At 36.8% G+C, this 21,565-nt stretch overlaps 1 protein-coding gene across 9 annotated transcripts in view; it reads right to left on the reverse strand.

The window, feature by feature from the left end:
• Nucleotides 1-21,565, reverse strand: part of LOC117407088 (protocadherin Fat 3-like) — a 178,173-nt gene that overhangs the window by 146,210 nt on the left and 10,398 nt on the right. The window contains exon 1 of one of the 9 annotated variants that reach the window (XM_059028485.1): nucleotides 3,940-4,295. The exons of the other annotated variants lie outside the window; for them this stretch is intronic. The gene's annotated coding sequence lies outside the window, so the exon portion shown is untranslated. Of the gene's footprint in view, nucleotides 1-3,939; nucleotides 4,296-21,565 lie in introns of those variants that run through there. 9 annotated transcript variants of the gene reach the window in all.

Below are 21,565 nucleotides of genomic sequence, written 5' to 3' on the forward strand. Positions count from 1 at the left end.
TGATTAAAAGCAATCTTATAATGCTGTGTCTGGGAATGACCAAGACACTATTGGGGTGACACCATGTGAATAATACCACTGAAAGATAATCTTTAACTTTGGGTTTTGGTTTTCCTGCTCATGTGATGTGCCGTATACTTACTTACTGCCTGTTTTTATGGTATACCAACAACATACATCTTTTGATCTTATACCAGCACATTCAGAAACCATTTATAAAGAAAGAACAACATCAACATTTACTGTATCAGATACAACTTTTTTTATCTGCATTACAGTACAGTGCAATAAACCTGCTGTTAGTGATGTGCTTGGTACAGTATACTCAAGACTTTCATAAGCAAAGTGGCAGACTGGGGACCATCAAAAGGCATCAGATTAAGGTTACATTATTAATGTGATTTAAATCAGTTTCCAACATAGACCTCAACACCGTTTGAGGCTCACAGCAGGAAGGGGCTCCCATTCCTTCTGAAGACCACTGGAGTCCTCTGCAGCTGCTATAAATCAGCTCTGTTTCAGATCAATTTCAATTTTATTAACACCACTGCACATCAACTGGCTTTGCTGTAATGGGCTTGCAACAGCACTAGAGCCTGAACAGATCTCTCTTTCAATGCATCTTTATGATGCTTTTCAATTCGATGCATCAGAAGAGTGAGGTTAATTGTCATCTTAGTACAAGCGGTAGAAGCAGTAGCAACTCTGGGTTCAAGCCCAAGGTCAGTATACGAAATTAACCTGCTTGTGTTTCCGTGCTTCTCCAGTACTTCTGGGCAGAAACAAACCTGCTGTGAGGGCTTTACCTTTTAATCTCAGTTCAATGAGGCAGGGCTATAGCAATGATGTAAAATATGGGTTACAAACATACAGGCTACAATACAAATCACGTATTTTTATATTGACCTCATTACAATGCACAGTTTTAACACACATGGATGGTGTGAGGCAAAACACAAATATTTCCAGTGTTTGACTGTCCACAACAGTAAAGTGTAAACACATTATATTTAAGCTTGAGGAGTCTACAGTAAGGACTGAGGGACTCCTCAAACCTCAAAGCTAGCATGCTTTCTTTTTTTTTAATACACTCTTTCATTTTGAATGACACATGAGTACTGTATGGAATGGCACAATGAAGTCCAGGGAGACTCGTTTGCAACTTCTGTTCTGTACTGTAATGTGTTTGTAGTTTTTTTAATTGCGGCCCTGTTAAGCACATAATAATAAAACAGCTCTGTAAACAAGAAACATCAATAATATGCCGTTTCCATTACTGGGCAAACACTTGATCATACAGTAAAGTGCATCTCTCCAATTAAGGAAGGACCACTTCAATCTATTTATCAGACAACATTTCTATACTATTAATTAGGCTTGACACAGCTAACACATATTTCCAAAATCACTGACTAAGAAAAATCCTATTTGAATCAGGCATTCCCAGTAAACATGCAGGCATATTACCTTTTTACAATACAGAACAGAGACCCATCAAAGATAATTGGGTACACAAGCCATACTAAACAAAAAATACTGTTCAAAATAGCTTTTTTAAAATGAGCATTTTTTACCTAATTAACTACATGAGATTTTAATTGTGTGTTTAGGGGCCTGTGTAACAGGGCGGAGGCCGAGCACGAACAGGTTGCTTAATTAAGGCTACAGTGTGTGTCGGCATTCATGCCAGCTCCTAGCGGATAAAGACCAATCCAAACTTACACATCACTGATTTGGAAGGAACCACAGACGTTTGCTGCACAGGGTTATTGTCCCTTCATTCATGAAATGATTTTTGATTATTGGCTAAAAATGATCATGACGTCCCAAAGCAGAAATTATCACGATAATCATGATCTTAAATTAATAACTTCTCCCTCGTTTGTAGTTCTCCCTCTCTCCCACACATTTTTTCTTTTTTTCTTTTCTTTTTCACTTGTTGACTTTTACCATACCACTATTCGCTCCCAAAATACAGGGGGGGGGGGGGGGGGCAAATTGAAGTCTTTTTTGGGTTTAATTATTTGACATCTACTGTAACACCACCATCCCAGTCACCAATAATATGACTATCTATAATATTTTTTTCAGTAAAATAAATACCCTACCACAATGTGCCCATCCCTTCCTCAATGTGCCCACCCTACAGTACTGCATGCTAGTATTTCTAAAACCACTGGAACTAATTCTTACTGTCATTACTCAGTAGGAAATGAGTGGCAGATGAATGACATTTGATTCCTATTGCTTAGCTCTGCAGACTATTGTGTCAAAAATGGTTGGAGGTTAAGGGGTTAAATAGTTTCCTGTCATAATACTGGGTATTATATTAATTTTTATTTTATTTTTTTTTTGGGGGGGGGGGGGGGGGGGGGGGGAGGTTGGGTTGATAACTGTTTGGGTTTAATGCTTCATCAGATTTTACAAGTAGAACAATTCTTTGGAGTATGACACAGTGATGCTGTAGAACCACAATGCATGAAACTTAACGTTAAAACTGAAAACGTACTGTACTAAGTTCAGTGACTAGCAAAAAACAATATAGGCTCACAACGTTCATGTGTGGTACAGTGAATTCAATTCCACAACTGGACCTGGACCTTGCTGGTATAAACAGACAAACTACCAGACAACACCTTCACTATCAAGTTCAGCACCAGTGTCTGACAAAGACACTGCTGCACAAGCAAAGCTGCAAGTCAGCTAGCAAGGGCAACTTAAAATAAAGCACTGCAATCCATAGAGCCACTCCTGGCAACCATAAAACATTAAAAAGCACAGCTCATGTCTGCTCCTTCAGCCAATTCCTGCAGCATGTTCTTTTCAACATACAACTGGAGATAACAACTCACGCAGTGCATTACTGGTGGATGCATGTGCCAGTGATACAGTATAGATTTAATCACAGAGGCAGCAAGAACATAACTCAGTGAATTAAGGTAGTAGATGTTTTAGAAAAAAGAAAACACATGTTTTCAGAGTGATAAAAATGACTTAAGCTTTCGAAGAGTATCTACAGGTCAGTATACGCAAGGAATTTAAAACTTCAGATAAGAAAGCATATGACTTTGTGCCTCAGGAAAAGGGGCTTATTTTGTGGTTTTCATTTCAAACTGTATGATATAAAGGGACTTAACCTCTTTCAAAAGCACCTTTATCGAGAGTTGTCTGGAATGGCTTTGTCAATCTACTGGGTTTAGTAGAAACATACTAGTATTAAGATTTCCATCTAAAATCCACATCAGGTGAAAATTACTGTGAGCCTTTAGAGGCATGATATGGTACCTTTCTGTGCAAACAACTTTTTTCATCCACCACTTATTCAAACATTAATGGCTTTAACCTGCTACCCCTCCAGCAAACTGGTAAGCCCTTAAGCAATCAAAGTGGTATGTTTATTTATGAATACGAAATCTCACTGTGCAATACTGTAGTGTGAGGCGTAAATAAATGAAAACCTAAGAGGAAATCTTTTTAAAAAAGACCATTGTAAATATCAACAGTTTTATCTGTGATCAGTAAACACCCAAAGAATGGCAATCCTCTGCACATTTCTTGAAAAAACAACTCTGCTTAGGACTAGAGTATTGGGTTGCTGTACTGTAATACAAAGACTATATTCGTATTTCACAGTAGCATCATGCACTCACATAACTCATCTCAAATTTATGATGCACTTTCAAACCAGGGCAACAAGTTTGAGGAAAGGAAAAAAAATAGCTGTAAATTAAATAAAAACTAAATTCAATAATAATAATCCCTGTGCTTTTAGCTGTGAAATACTGTATCATTAGCAAAAAAATACAGTTGTCAGGAATGCCGTGCTAAACAAGTGCAGCGCTGTAAATTACAACCCTCGACTCCCACTGAAGCCAATTAAATAAGGAATTAAAATGAAAAGAAATATATTATATTGAAACCGTGTGACAGATGCCTTACCTTATTGGAAAGAAGGGACACAAAAACTCGCACAACACAGCACTCATGACTACAGTAAGCAATCTTCACTTCACAGACCTCTTCACTTCACTGCTGCTAGTCCCAAAAGCACACGGCTGCACACAACTCCTATGGGATGGAGCACATATTGCAGACAGTAGAGATCTTGCTTGCTCTGTGCTGTTGTAGTACAGTGGCTGCCAAGATTAGTTCCAACTGTAGTGTACCATCCCCACCACAAAGAGAAAGTGAAGGAATAGAGGTCAGCAAAGACGGAGAAAAATAAGTAGTGCTGCAGAAATGTGTGTGAAGTCTGTGGATTTGGCCCCGCGGAGTGCAAAGCTCACAGTGAAAAGAGCCAATCTCTCTCAGATAAGAAAGCAAAAGCAAAGTGGGGGAGGGTGGTTTAGCTGGGAGAGGGAATGGGGGCAGTGCTGCTATGTGACATACATATGGAATGAGCACTAGAACAATGCTGACAAGACAAGCCAACCAACGGCACTCCAGGCAGCTGCATATTGAAACAGAGAGAAAGAGAGTTTCCCAGCTCTGGGGGAAAAAAAAACAAACAAAGAAGCAAGGTCACATAACCAAATGGACAAAAGTAGACTGCCCCGGCTAAATTCTGAATGAATGAATCTCGCTTGAGCCGCACCACGCTGGAAAAAGAGGAATGTGTTTTTTTACTTGTAAAGATTAGGCAGGTTGAGTACCTTACACAGGTCTAAAATTTTACTGGCAGGCAATTAGTCCCCCAAGTTTTCAATTCCATTTGGACCTACCGTAATTACCACCTTAACTTGCTAGTCAGCCTCTGTAACTTGTGCTGTACTGTATATCTTGGTTTACAGTCTTTGTGTTTTAGCTGCCTAACAGAATAAAAATCAATTCCAATTTTTTTCTGTTTCTTCTCACCCTCTAGGAAATGTTAACCTTCTTCTTTGCACTAGTTCTGTAAAAATAAATTAGGAACAGAATGTTCAGCAACTAAATAAAAAAAAAAGTTTTTTACAGTATTTTTTCATACAAAAAAATGGTGTCTTTCAAATGTAAATGATATACATTTTTATAAAACTACACAGTTTGCAAACTAGTTTTGTTTTTATTTTCCACAAAATGTTCTGTTTCCACTGGGACATTCTCAAAAAACTAAAAATTTATTGCATTCAAATTGTGATCTAATTTGAATACTGTGCTGCACAGTGACTGTGTAAACTATGTAACCAAAAACAATAAGAGCAGGTTCCTGGTAAGAACTAGCAAGCCTACAACAGACCTTGAACATAAGAAATACATGTAAATGTCCTGTCATCACCATTCCATCTAAACAATGTTTCATTTACTTTCAGGTTTGAGCCCTTACCTTTTCTACAAACATAGAAGCCTACTGTACAGTGAATACCAAAATACATCTTTCATGGCGCCTTTCAGAGATCGTTCTTGCCATGGGACCATATTACTGTCGGTTAATTACATCTCAACTGGGATCAATAATTACCAATACTAATGCTGGACTGTTAAAGAAAAGTCCCCAATGTGTCAAGGGGAGCGCTGATTCATATAAAACAGAAGAACAAGCTGCCCACCCCCCTCGTATATATATCTCTCATAAGAAGTCCACCTCATGCTGTCCAATAGAAGCAACAATAAGTATCCACTGCTGCCTGGCCCAGTGGGGTTTGTTAAAAAAAAAAAATACAAAGGTTGTGAGAAGGAAACAAGCTAAGTAATCAGTACTGGTATTTGGAGCCCTGTGAATTCCATTAACACTCAAAAGTCAATAATTTATACACACAGCATTACAGTACTTCTCAGAATGCAGAAAGTCGGTTTTACAGCAGTGAATGATACATTCTTTTAAGAAATGCATCGTTCACAATCTGTACACATGCTACAGTAAACTGCAATAAAGCAATACTTCATTTGTAATGAAGACATAGGGGTCTTTTCTAATGATCTAAACAGAAGCTGTATTGATTACCCCTGCCGTTGCCAAATACAGTAGCACTTCTGACTTTGAAGGAAAACATATTTTAATGATAAAGACAATTTTCAAAATGTATATTTTCATTTTCAGGGTGACTTCTTTTGCCATGGTAACTTTAACTGATGAGGGTGAGGAGTATTCAGCATCAGTCGCTACTGTATTTACAGTATATCATTAAAAAAAGACCCCCATGATCTTTACTGTACACATTTAATACCACTTTGTAAAACAAAGAAAAAATATATATATAGAAAAAAGCTACTCATTTTTAAGACTTAATCCTTTTTTTTTTTTTTTTTTTTACAATTCTGGAGTTCTGAAATGGTTAATCTCGTCCATGTCATTCCCCACCCCCTTTCCCATAGCTTCCATTTCTTGTGATAAGTACTGGAAGATTTATGTGCAATGAATTTCCAATTACCGGTCCTCACCAGCTGGGCTGTCACTCACAGATTCTGTTAGCGCACTAGAAGTCTTCACCTCCTCATTTCCGTTGCATGTGTGTACAGGCAAAAATGTGTGCAGCGATGTCTATCAGCTATGTTTATATTTCATCTTGAGTGCGTCGATGTATTTCTTTACATACCTAGCTGTTCATAGCTTGAATTGCTTGTAAAAAACTTGTCTGGGTAAACATTAAAGGTAGCTTTTTAAAGTCCTATTTTTATAACTATACAATAATAAATACAAAATACATTGTATTATAGGCCTAGATTCGCAGACATGTTATAGATATACTATATCAACTGCACAATTTTTTCTAATGAAAAAGTGAAAAAAGAAAAATGCGTTACAACTTGTAAGGAACATTTGGAGCTGAAAAAGTTGTTTTTTTTACTATTATGTCAATGCCACGAGGATTTAATAGTAGTACTGTATTGTATCATCTAAGATACAATTAGTCATCAACCTGAATTGAATGTTGCTCCTAAAATGTGCCACTCCCAGATTAATGACACAAATTAAACTGACAGTCCTCTAAATACTCATTTGTTTTCCCATCATTTGCAGGAAATAAACAGAAAAGTACTCAGTGTGCTTTCACCTGCCCACGTGTGTTTACTCAGGACAGTCCCTCCTCTGACCATGCATGCAGTTCCCAAAGAGAACCTATTCTCATGTCAGGGTGGGGGTTGGGAATGTAACAGCCATGGAGAGGATAAGGCCAAGGTAATACAAAAAGGGGTCAATACCACTTATTTTCTTTAGCATGTGCCATAGAATAAAGGAAGAACTATAATAAGTGCTATCCAGAGAGCAGACAGGACCTTGGGTTGTTTTTGAGTGCAGACATAAAAGCAGAGAATTTAAATATTAAAAAAGCACTGTTAGGCTATTTTCTGCAGCTGTTAAAACGGAGACAAAACAATTAACAATCTTGCTGTAAAATAAAACCCAAAAATGTAATGTAGGGTTATCAGGGTATTTGTCTTGTCGTCTTCTCATATACAGTAACCCAAGGGTGTAGCAAAGAAAAGCCTAAGAGATGACATGATCCAGAAGTTACCAAAATAACCTACAAACCACTTTACTTCAAACTGCATAATATAGATGCTAGGTTATTTTGGTGTGCTTACTAACATACCAAAACTTCTGGATCATGTCATCTCTCAGGCTTTTCTTTGCTACGCCCTTGGGTTACTGTATGAGAGAAGAAGACAAGAAAAATACCCCGATAACCCTACATAACATTTTTGGGTATTATTTTACAGCAAGACTGCTATTTCTGGTGCAATTGGTCCACTGTGATATGTACTGCAGCAGCACACTTTCTGATGTATGAGGTACTGTAAAATACTGAACCAGTTTGTTTAATAATTTAGGTTTGCTGTGTGGTTTGTCAGTTTGTTAGGTTTGTATTTGCTCTCAAAAAGTGTGTCATTTTCTGTTCATTGGTTCCTTTGTTTTTTGAAAATGTAATCGGACAGTATTGCAGAATGTCAGGGATGGGAATTTTAAACGTTTAAATGTATAAACACTAAAGAAGTGGTTAAACATTAAATATTTTTTTATGTATTAATTTTAGTAAAGTGTCATATACAGTAGTCTGTTGCGTATCAGACTGCTGTGGTGCCACAGTAAGGGGGGGGTATTATAAAAAGGAAGGGGTTTGGCAATTGCCTCCAACTAGCTTTTCTATTGGTGCAACAGCAAGATTGACACTGGGGCGGGTTTTATTCTCAGTCGATCTAGCGCTTCATTGGTGCACTCTGTGTTCATACTGTAGTAGGCGCGGTATGGTAGCCAGTCCACGGGGTAAGAAAGTTAATGACAAGCATTTTTTCTGACATTTGTTGTATATTTTTAATAAAATGGCATCTCTAAACAGAGGAACGAGGCAAAGTATTTTGAGGAACCGGACGAGAAAACCGTGGTATGTAAATAATTATGCCAAACAAAATTGCCGTACCACAAAAATACAAGTTCAATGCTTCACCATTTGAAATGAAAACATTCACAAATTACCGTGGATGGAGCTACTGATAAAAAGCAAGCACCCATAATGAACCGAATGCTCTAGGTGGCGACTTACATTTATTTAGCCATTACATCCCTGTGAACACATATAACATGGTTTTAAAAGGACATTTTTTGTTTTTTTTCCATTTTAATTCAGAGAACATACAAGTGTACATTTTGTGTAGGCTTTAATTTACCAGTACACTTTTATGCAATAAGTTACGATGTTAAAACGTTATTTGCTTATTTAGGGTTTATTTGATTGGAAAACACTAACCAGGTCTGTCAGTATACATGAGAATGTAATATAAAGAGTGTGTGTGTATGCAGATATGGCTGACACCTGCATAGCATTTAAACATTCACAAAAATATACCAAAATCACATCTCTACAGATAGCATTATATATCTGTATGTTTCTCAGAGCAGCTACCTGTTTTAAGAGTGCTGTCTCGTTTATTCTTTGTAAGGCCTGAAACACCTGCCACTACATAAGAATACTGTATGGAAAGAAGACATTTTAAAAATCAATAAAATTGAATTTTTTTTTTTCTTCTGCAAAATATTGCAGCTTGCGTTTTGGTTGCATCTGTTTTCGGATACAGGTTACAGCAGCTGTTCTAGACTGTCGCTCGAGGAAGAGATACTGTATTTATATTATTAAAGTGGCTGTTTATATTTTCCTGTTGCCGTTTATGTTACCAGTATGGTAGGGAATTATATGTTTACAAGACAATAATCCCTTTTTCATGACCAAGTGGAATCTCTCTACCACTTAGTATCATTGGGATATCCTGCAATAACATGACACGGAACAGTTTGAATAAGAAAACATCACAAAGTCTCCTATTACAGTACAGCACACCAAGTTGCAGATTTTTTTCTTTTTTATCCAAGACCCTGAAAATGAAAGTCGTTGTAATAATCAGATCAATCCAAAAAGGTAATATAGTGTATTTATTTACTTTATAATGCGTGAAGTCCTTGTGACAGGGTGGCTTGTGTGGGGACGTCAGGCCAGGAACACACAGAGTGGTGTGTGAATTGCACTGTTGCACCAGTTTATTGAAAATAAAAGGTTTAAAACAGAACATAAAACACTGAACAAACAAAATGGTACGTTGGCCAAAACAAATAGACAAACAAAGAAACAAACAAACAAGTATCATGCTGAGCTATGTCACCACAAGTAGCAATTGTTATTTTAGTTTACAGATTTTACTTTACTCTCCTCTCTCTCTCGTCCTTTTGCCCTGAACACCCAACCCCAAGTGAGTGATTCGTGCATCCACAACTGTGCCGGGTTTCAATTACTAAATAATTATTCACTTGAATCCCAGCACGTGAACTAATTTGTGCAATCCCCATGCCCACATACTAATGAACACTTTATCTGCAAGTTAAGTGATTGTGCAATCCCTGTGCCTAAGTACAACTATATATTTTAAATCACCAGTGATAAGCCACACTCCGTGCACCAATACACACACACCACATGCTACATATAACACAAAAATACGCACAGGGGCAGGGCATCCTGCCATAGTGCTTTACAATATCAGACAAGTAATGTGGATACCCAAAAATCAGAAAGTATTGCGATATCTGAAAAACGCAATATTCAAAAACTCATCATAAAAGCTTTTGATCGAGTGAAATATGAAAAATGGGCAACCTACAGACATTAAACAGTTTGAGTTCTGATAGCATATGGATTCAATATTGTTCTATGCTGTCTAACAATTCAGTAGAGTGCTCTTTCCATTAATATTGCTCACTTTTTTGTTTGTTTCTGTAAGCATCAACAAGAGGTAAAATTAAATTAAAACAATGATCTACAGTATTGGCTTACAGTAACTGCTAAAATTTAAATGGAAAGGCTTTGTTGTAAAATACAGGTATTGATTTTCTGATGATATAAGAGAGAAAATGTGATGGTTATTTGCGGTAATCTCCATCTGGGATTTTTCCTACAGAACAACTTGTGTAGATTCCAGGTCTAATTCAATTTGTAATGCAACATAAGCCCTGTGACCCAAAAGTTACATGTTAGCCAAATGGTCCATGGAACAAAAGTACCAAAAAGTGTTTCCCCTTCTTTCTCATACTGTATCTCTGGACCAAAACTTTTTTTTTTCTTTACAGCAAAGTCTTGATTTCACCACCACCGCAGTGTAATTCTTCATATACATCTCATATTAACCATATTCCTACAGTACATGGAACCCTGGATGTATTGCTTTCTCTGGCACTGAATTTAATTTGCCCTTTGGGGTCATGGAACACCAGAGCATATTCATAAATTACAAGGCCTGCAGATACACAGAGAAAGACGCACACTGATAAAAAAGAGAGATAGAGGACAGAGAGAGAGAGAGAGAGAGAGAGAGAGAGAGAGAGAGAGGAAAATACAGATATTATATCATCCAGTTTAGGTGCCATTCTGATAGATTAGCATGATCTGCAAATTCAGTTTTATCAACCAGATTGTTTTGTCAAAGGTGGTTGTTTGGCAAACCATGAGGGTTAATGGGTTTGGAGAAGGTGGCAGAGCAGCATAATACGTTCTCAGCACTTTACCATTACTAGAGTACATAATAACTGTCCTATGGTGGATTATTCTGGAAAATAAGGCTTTATAGACGCTGGGGATTTGTCATGTTCAAACACCTTACAAACTTGCTTCCACATAAATTCTGTTGACATGTTATTAGTGTTTGTAAATTTTGTTTAACTCTGTACACATACACCCACAAACAAATTGTAGAGGTACTGAACGGAATCCCTGACAAACCGTATAATAATACTCTGGTATCATTCTTCTTTTTTGTCTCATTGATTCTATCTGTGCTCCAAACAACCGAAGCTGATGTGTCCCACACAGTACTTCCAAGGTCATTCCGGGTTAATAATGTAATGGTCTAACCTGATTACCAACAGTGAGAATCAGTCTGCTGTCCTTAGCAACCAGATTTTAATGCCCCCCCTGAGATTTCAAATGCTAATTTATCTTCACACAGCAACCACATGTCAAACCGACAAGTGACCATCATTTTCAGCAGTTTAAGGTCAATGAGTGCTGTTTTTTGTGGGTTGTTTTTTTTAAGTGGAAGTGGTTCATCCCAGCTAATTATCTTGTCGCTTCTACTAGATAGCAATTCTTCAAGAGATAAAAAGTACAAAGATTAAATTTAGGCAAGAACAGAAAGAAAAGGTCAGTTTGAATATGTTTGATTGAAATGTCAAGGCATACACTACAGTAGATGAGGACAAGCCTTGTAGATTAGAAAAGGGGGGGGGGGGTCTGTTGTTTTCCTAGGTGCAGTTTCAGTGTGGAATCGAGTCTGGTTACAACTTCTACTGTAAAATAATGATACTAACACTTATCATTTACAGTATCGTTTGAATTAGTATTGTGTGTAAACATGAACAAATATGAAGATGACTATGGATTAAAGGTGTATGGCCGTTTACACAAAAGGTTTAATTAAACATACACAACCTAAATCACTTGCAAACTATTAACTTTTCCCTTTTTTTAGCCAGCAATAGTACCTTCTGTACATAACCTTCTATATAGCCAGGTAGTTCTGTTCCGTTGCATACCATTGCCTTATGATTGGTCATATTTATTTCCTAATACTGTCGTCCTAATGAAGTGTCTCACTCGTGTGTCTTGATTTTTGTGTACAGAAGCTTATGCACACAGGGAAGTTTCAAGCAACAAAAAAAAAGCTTATTTTAGTATTTATTTTATTTATTTTTAATAAAACTTCTGTGCAATTTTTTTTTTAAAGGAATTTTTTTTTTGTTTGTTTTTCTTTGTTAGGCAGCTTGCTTAATTTAATTTTTTATCATCACTGTATAATAAAGACTTATTGACTCTAAATACTTATTGACTCTAAAATATCGCAAAACTGTTTATGCTGTGGAAAAAAAACATCAATACTCTATTTTGTAAATTGAAAATGTTGTTGATATTTGCCATAAATTAGGATGGATTCCTTTATGCTTGTGAAATATGTTGACCGTGAAATCAATTTTTTTTTTTTATGAAGGCCACTCAAATTGCACATGTATAATTTTCACTCTCTATTCTTTTCTGGTCAAAAGAAATGAATGGAAACCAACTGCAGCATCTTACAAACATCATTGAGTTTCTAAACGCAATTAAAAATGTATCAATTTATCTCCTGCCACATTTGTTTTAACAGTTTATGCAGCCTTCTGCGATTCTCTTAGGATATACCATATCATTTATCTTATTCCTCATTAAATATTGATCGACATATACCCTAGATATCTTTCAATGATTCAGCACCAAAGGAATGTTATACATCCTCCAGTTCTAGGAAAAAACAAGATATACAAGCTGTTTTCTTCACTTGTAAGTTTGTACCTAAGAGTGTTACAAAACCACTTACTGTAAATGTAAACTCTATGCACCCTATTCTTAAACACAGTACAGTGATATTAGTAGGCTAATAAATACAGCATAGCAAAGTATTTATTTTAACAAGTTCCAATAAAATATAACACTCCGTACTTCAATTTTCCTGCAAGACTGCTGATTGATTCCCCCAGTTAAACAAGAGAAGTCACACACATTGTTCCTTTGATCTGATCGAAATGATTTGAAATACAGAATTCGCACAGAAAGGCAACAGGCAATTAATGTGAGACACTAATATACAGTGCAGTATGGGACACTTATTCAGTCATTTACAAGTCTTTACAACTGGAATGAACACATTTCATGTTATAAACTGGAGATAATCTGTACTATGCAGTAAACAGGATCCACAGCGCACCAATCACATGGCATAATATTGCTGTACTACTTCTCAACATCATTGACAAATTCTGTATTTGAGGTACAGCATGGCTATAAAATATCTTTCATGGAAAATTGTAAATCAGTGATGTACAGTAGGAGAGATGTAGCTACAACAAAATGCAGCTCAATTTGAACAAGACCTCATATGGACCTCATATGGTGTGGACTTGCACAGTACATCTGTCTTGATTTATACAGTACACCCCAGGGAAACTTATGAGTCCATGCATGCATGCAGAATGTAGTGCTGAATTGGTTGTGTGGCAGTGTGTACTGTCGCAGTGTGGGTATCCGCTGAGATATTAGAGAAACAGAGTTTGCAAGTGTCCAGGTTTTATTAATAATCACAAACATTGCAGTCAGTTGTAGTCGTTAGTGGCCACCACTCGGGTACCAGCAATGGTATCCCTAGTGCGGGAGAACACACACACACTTGTACATAATTTCAAACATACAAAACACTGTACAAAAACAAAAGGTGGCCAAACTAGGGCCAAGCGCTACTCCCACTAAAATAGAGGCCCTGCTTCGGGAACCTTCTCCCTACATAAACCAAATAAACTTGGGAGGGATTAAAATCCCATAAATGAATCCCTACCCTAAAGTTGCAGGTATCCCTGTCTATAACCCGTAGCTCACCCTGGTTAAGCACGCAGTTGTGAGGGTTCTCCTTCACCTCCAGGCTTGCAAAACACAGAACACAGAACACAGAACACAGCAAATACAAGAACAAACAAAGAAGAACATAGGGCTTGGCGTTCGAGGCTTTTTTAAAGGCAGGTGACCAGTGTTCCATCAATTATGCAAGTGACACCTGGCCACCTGCTGCACGTTCCTATTTTTAAAGCACCAAATTATATTTATGATGTAAACCACCACCAACTATACATTATTTTACAGGGGCAGACCTCAGCCCTGTCACAGACAAACTTTTTTTTTATTTTTTTTTTTTAAATGTTTTGCTTTTATATATCTTCATGTTTCTATGATTTATTTTGTATTATTGTTTCAATTACACAGTAGATTTAGTCGTGTTTCTAAACCACACACAATTTCATTCTATCAGCTGCAGTGGCTGCTTCACTTTTGGTTTCAGCTTGTCAAACGAATGATATTGAACAATACAGTATGCATGGTGGAATGTTTTAAATACTGAAATAAAGGAAAATGTCTTGTCATAAAAAACCATACCAAGATATATCCTAAAAATGCACATGAGGAAAGAATAGAAGTAAGCAGCCTATTGATATGTATGTTCTCTGCTTCACATTAGTTAAAGGGTGATGAACCCAGTTCCTGGGACTGCCCAATAGCATTGTATTGCTGTGCATTGTGGTGATACTTATTTGGCTATTTTTTCTTCTTTTAGACAGGGTTTGATATACCATTTCATTCTGTATGCGGTTAGGCTGCCTGGGATTTTTTCAGAATGCTTCCCATCTGTTAGGTATGGCCTATGATCCACGAGATACTGTACAATAAGCCACTGCTGGATTTTAATGGAGCATTTTAAAGCACTGGGGAAGTATCCTGGATTCCATCAACCACCTATCCAGGTTATTCCTGGATTACACCTATAAAAAATGTACTGCAACCTGTAAAACATAATACAATCCTTCTTTGGTTTACCCTGACCGGGTACAGGTTAATCAAATTGATCCCTTAATGTTGTTCAGTGTGGTAAAGACAGACAAACAGATAGAAACACAAACAGACATAGTTTGGAACATCATGTAGGCCTACATTGGGTGTGCCTGACCTCTCTGGAAGCCTGATTAAGTCACAAGTGAAATGACTTATGATTGTGGATGAAAAGTGTTATATATCATACCATTCATATTTTAAAGCTCTTGGCTTGCCAACCTCTCACGAGATCTCTTGTAAGACGCCCGTATTCTTTCAAGTTGCTGGTGTTTAGATCCATGATATCTTTATTTTCAAAGACTCACCCCTGCTGCATCCAGTCATGGCCATGTATATTTATCAACAGCTTCCTAATCCTTTAGAGCCAGGCATTCGTTAAGCGTTCCTTCTTAAATAAAATAAACAGTCATGGTACACATGATAGTTATAAAAGGGTATCCTTCACTCATGTTTAAAAGGTCACCCCATTTTGTTTTAATTGCTGTCAATCATAACTGCTGTGTGTAGTACTGTACAGTAACAGTCTTTTTGGTTCACAGCCCAGTTGTTTTAGATCAGGAGTGTCAAACTCAGTTCCTGGAGGGCCGCAGTGTCTTCTGGCTTTCGTTCCACCCGAGCTCTCAGTTACTTAATTGGTCTAATTATTCGATTAACTGGACACATTTAACACTTCTCTTCAGGCCTCAAAATGTTTCACAGGTAGTGTACCTTGAATCAAGTGCATTTTTAAAACCATCAACTGTAAAAGACCTTGAAAAATATTAAATATGTCAAATTAAACAAATAATTTGGTCAATTATGTTAATTGAGAGCTTCAGTTGGAATGAAAACCAGAAGACCCTGCAGCCCTCGAGGACTGGAGTTTGACACCCATGTTTTAGATAATACGTATTAAGATCACTACAAAAATGTGGGGCTTTAGTATGATATAGGCCTACTATAATTATTGTAACACATTTTCCATTTTCATGAAATGACCCTACGGTACAGTATCTTTGGGGAATTTTAACAGACAGGGCAACTTGTAATACAGATAGGAAAAATCTTGAATAGCAGGAATAGATGCATTCAATAAATACCTACAAAAAATAGGAACCAATAATTGTGAAACCCCACAGCTAAAAAAAATGTTCCTTATCCCTGGGTATAAAGTAGCTCTGCACATTCAATTGAACATAACTACCACTGTTTCTGCCTGTGGACAAGAGTATCCAAAATTTGCATCTGTCTGCAGGCTATGCAGAAATAGCAAGGCAGATTCTACAATACACCTGTTCCTAGTTTACAAATTTGAACACAATCGTTTTAGTGTGACTGTGTAACCTAACCTGTCTGCTTCACTGCAAGGGCCCTCCAGCACAAACCTCACCTAAACAAACAGCACGCCTGTTCTTTATTCTTTCAGATCACAAAACATTGCTGAGCGCAGCAGTGGCAAAATAACACCACCAACAACAGTGACTGTAATTAAGTGTTCAGAGCTGAACCGGAAACTGTGTGAATGAAAATAGCTGAAACAAGCGGCCCGATTTGACATGTGTGAAATTGTCCTGCAGTAGGTCCTACATCTCGACACTACTGCAGTATTTCATTCTTGAAATCCAGAATGAGCATTTCTCAGCGCAACAAAACCTGGGCACAGTGACACTTTGTTTAACACTGTAGACTTACACAGCAATGTACAATTGAGCAATCAAGTAAATCCTATTTAACCTGATAGTCCACACTTTGCATTTAAAGCTGTGATTCAAGGAACAGGGAGAGTAAAGGAGACTTTTTAAATACGGTATTAAGTAGTACTGGTGATAGTACAATTGATGATACAATTCATCTTCATGTTAATAAATTTGTTTTAAGCAATAATTTGACATGATTTAGCAGCATAGGGGTGATTAATTCCCCATGAACTGTAGCAGTTATCCTACTTTATTCTTATATGGAGCGCAGTCACATTCTAGGTGAACAATAAAATCTGTTTCTAAAAATAGCTGTTGGCTACATCTTCTAGAGTACTCATGGAATTTCAATATTGGCAACATGTTTTAAATAAGAAATATTGTGAGACATTTGTATCTCACTGCCAACTACAACAAATCATGGGCACTGGAATGCAATGGACAAACAGGAAGGGATGGAAGATGTCTAAATGAAGTACAAGTTGGTCTACTTATTTACATATTAAATCCCTTTTGAACAGAAAAGAAACAGAGTTTACTGCCTGCTCGCTTACAACAACTTTGCCATGCAGTAAAAAAAAAATCAATGATCTCTGGAAAAAAAAAATATATATATAGTCTCCCAGGCAGAAAAAAATGTACTCAAGACCAATTCCCAGTAAGTTTACTCCAGTTTACTGTTTATCATCAATAGTACCATTAATGCACAGAAGCTGATCCCTGTAATTTAAAAGGTACTGAGAACTTTGAACTGAAAACATTTGGACCATATTACCAGTACAGTACACTTCCCAGCTCACTAACACTGCAGGAATATATCCTTTCCTGACATATTAACACATAATAAAAAATAAAAAAACTAATGTGCTACTGTAGTTATTGCAGAATGCATAACTGCATCCAATACAATGTTTTAAACATTAAATTCTAATCTTACATTTAATTACTATGCCTGAAAAAGAGTGTTTTTTTCCTTTTTTGAGATTAACTATATACTGTGATATATACACTGGTTAATATAAAAGCATGCTGCTGAGGATGGAATCTGAAAAATGTATAGATCTTGCCAAACTCCTTTTGTGTTAAATACCTGGGCCAATGTATTTGACAACTGGACGGTTATGACTAGTACAGTTCAATCAAATACTTTTTTTAAGAAAATTAATTATTGGCCATACAGAGTTTAAAAAGATAGGATAATAATGGTCATTTTTATGGAGCGTATGCTTGGAGAAGAGGGAGCAAGTCTGACCTACAAATCTTTACATTCAATGCTTAACTACAATAGTTGTTCACTATTATAGTTCACCTCAAACAACTACTTAGAGTGGAGCAGCAACTACTCCCGTTTCTGCCCATGAATACAGCTGTCCTTCACAATCAGATGGAACATGTGTGGACTGTATGGACGACAGTCACAAGTACTTTAGACCACACTTACAAAATGTGGATGTCTTTAAATATTTAGGGTGACAGGATCGATTCCCAGTATGACAAAGCATATTGATGGTACTGTTCAAAAAGTAAATGCTAACATGTACTCCTGTCATGTAGGAAACAAAGCTGCAAATCAATTGTTATTATCCCTCTTGAATAATGCCACATTACATAGATTTTGCATACATTTCTACTTCAGTGTCTCTCTAGGATATATCATAGTGAATTACAACAGTAGATTTGAGTGGGGGAGCCCTTGTGTCAGTCAATCTCTAAATTAAAATAAGTTAGTCAACACCATTCATCTTGGTGACAAGTGTATTATTCTCCATAAGATAATAAAATCATGTGTAAAGCAGGTATTTGCATGTAGAGCACCCAGTAATTGGAATGGTCAACCAGAAAAATAAAAAGCATAACAGAAATTCAGATGCACTTCTGATTCATATTTTTTTTTGTGTATTGTGATAGTGAATATATTTGTAATGTTTAGTACGAAAAATGTATCCAGATTGTGTGTGGCTGCTGTCCCCCTGGGCAACCTTATAAACAAGTGCTGTATCTCAGGGGTTTAGCCTGGAGAGCAAAGGTTTTAAATAAATGACTAGATGATTTCACACACAATACATCAGCTTACTAAATCCCTCTGCATTTGGTTAAAAAGAAGCAACTTTGCATTCCATAATCTTTTAAAGAAATATCTCACACTGTTATACTGTGGTGTTGCTGCGTTCAACCTGTCTTTATTTCCACTTAATCCATTGGGACATTTAACTACTTTATATGTAAATGCAGATGTGGTGTTTCTGTTTAATTATTCTAATTAGTAGCCAGTTAAAATAATAATAGGCATAGCATACAAGAGTACCTCTTCTCCTATTGCTATTCTCAGTCTTACTGCCAAAGCCATACAGTGATGATCAAAGTGTGGAACGAATCACAGAGCACACCGACTCTAAACCATTTCCTTAGGCAACACTGTACCATCTTTTCACTTTGCACAATTTACATTTCAAGCAATAAAACCCTTCCAGCCCAGACTATTAGGGTTAAAGGTCAAATCTAACGTTATCATCCAGAAAATGCTGACATTCCCCATCGGGAAGAAATGGTGCTAAATGGATTGAACAGCTTGGGAACACTGAAAGGAAAATAAATATCAGCCAGGTGCTTTTAATCAATTTGCTGCCAATTTTTCATGTTCCTCAAACATCTGAGTTATATACTTTACTTTTTTCCTATGTGACTATCAGCTAAGCTATCTATATCTACTGTATCATCAATTATTAAACAGACAGACAATTATTAAACAGGCAGCACGTTTCCTGACAACTGAAATGTTGTAGAGTGTGTTTGTTTGGTTATTTATTTAAAGTATTTCCCTAGGAGTACTTCCTTAGGCTTCTTGTTTCCAATGAGCTATGGAATTTAGGTAGTATTACTGAACAAAGCATTATTTTCAATGACTTTTGTAACCCTAAACATCAGGACTCAAAATCAGTGGCTCGGAGGCACAACCCAATCCCCCCACCGCCCCGCAGAGCACAGAAGGTTGGTGTTGTCATTAACAACTTGTGCCTTCTAGCTACATTATTCTCAAAGCACTTTGCAAAGTTGCTGGCTGAAAACAGTATTTAATAGTACTTCACTACTGAGGGCAGTAAACAGATTCATGCTACAAAGTCTGCTTTGGATTAAGCTGTGAATATCACAAGTACCTCATGAATTAAATGCTTATTGTATAGGTGACCTTTTTATCTAAGGACCTAAAAAGCTTAATCATTACAATTGCTATTAGTGCTGAGTTTATACCAGCGCGATACTTGTGTGTTCCGTGTCTGTTTTGACCAACGTGCAGTTTTCTTTTGTGTGCACTGTAATTGTTTCCAATAACTGTGGTTTCTAGGTCAATTTCTTACTAAATTTGTACGTATGGTTAAACATTTCTTCAATAGGGTCACAACATGCTTTCAATCTAAGCCCTCAATATTCCTTTTGCCAGACTTTTATTTTTATTATCGGCATCATTAATCTAGAGTAAAAACACAAAGTCCTAAACCACAGCCCTCCTTCTACTGAATTAAGTGATGTTAAAATAAGAAGAGTATATTATCCAGGGCAGACACCAGCTGGATTCATATAAAGTTAAAGGGTTGGAATATTTAGATCTGTCGCTATTTACAGTAGGTCTTAAGAATAGAGCCCAATCTGTCTTTGGAAACCAAGACACAAAGCTGTTTATAGCTTAATTAACATTTTTGCATGATAAATTTGGCTCCACTTCTTGAGAACAGTATAAGGTTATACAACTATAAAATGAAAGCGCTAAATGGGCCACATTTACTAAGGTCTTCTACAAGATACATTTACATTAGAACCCATTAAAAAAACTGCAAAGGCACATTTTCAGAGAGGAATAAATCAATTATACCCACATTTATTCATACAGAAGATTTACAGTACCAGTTGAGACTGAGGCCTCATTTACAATGGGGTCTTGTAAGACAAACAATTACAAGCAACACAATAAATACACGTGTGGTTCAAACTTAGTCAGCAGGACCTACAAAAAGAATGACATTATAAATAAAATGCTAACGATATAAAACAAGAAACTATTCGAAAACGATTCTTTAACTTCTCCTACCAGCAGTTTGTTTCTTGCTAGATTTATAATGTTACATTGGTTTCATTAGTCAATGAAATTGCCTTTGGTTCAAAACAGGACCTTGGCACCGTGACTTTCAAAAGCGGCAAAATAAGAAACTGACTTTGTTCACCAAATTACTTTCGGTTTATTTTTTAAAGCGGTCAAAATTGGCACCCAACGACATTTTAATGTGACCCTTTTGAATACTGTGGCCTCAACCAGGTTTTAAACGCTTTGAATACTGCACCGTTTGAAAATAATGCTGTTTAAATGGTAATTTAAACTGCTGTATGGCTTACCATCTACCAATTATAATCATACGATGATGGAAAAAGCTGTTACAACAGTTGTTCATGAACTACTGTAATCACTGTGCCTTATTAATTCAGTTGATATTCTTTCATTGTAGAGTGTTGTTGCATTGTATTATTTTTGGGTGTAAACGAAACCTTGTACCCCTAAATACTGTACCTCGCAAAACTTATTTAGTTTAAATTTTGAACATGTATTTAATTGGACTTGAGATTGCATGCAGTCAGCAGGCATGACTTTATAGTTACTGTACTGCAATAGAAATTAAAAGCGCAGAAAAACTTCTGGGTCACTTCACTAGAAAGTTACAATCTGAGTGATGCAGGAAACATTAACTGGTCAGATGGAAACAGGTTCACGATACAGGGGAAGTTTGTGACTTTGACAGCAGCATGCACCAAAAACATGCGCCTAATGAAAATTTAGAATGAGGGAGTTTGATATGGATGAAGAATAACTAATGAGACATTACCAATATACAACACTGGAAGGGTGGCAGTGCTTAACCCTTAACCCCTTATGCGGATACACGTTGCACCTCATTTGCCACAAAATATTGCAGGTTTTTGCATGACGGAGGTTGCAAACTCGTTTCCCTCATACGATTAAAATAAGGCTTTTAT

This window comes from Acipenser ruthenus, chromosome 8 (genome assembly GCF_902713425.1).
Source record: "Acipenser ruthenus chromosome 8, fAciRut3.2 maternal haplotype, whole genome shotgun sequence".
Taxonomy (NCBI): Eukaryota; Metazoa; Chordata; class Actinopteri; order Acipenseriformes; family Acipenseridae; genus Acipenser; species Acipenser ruthenus.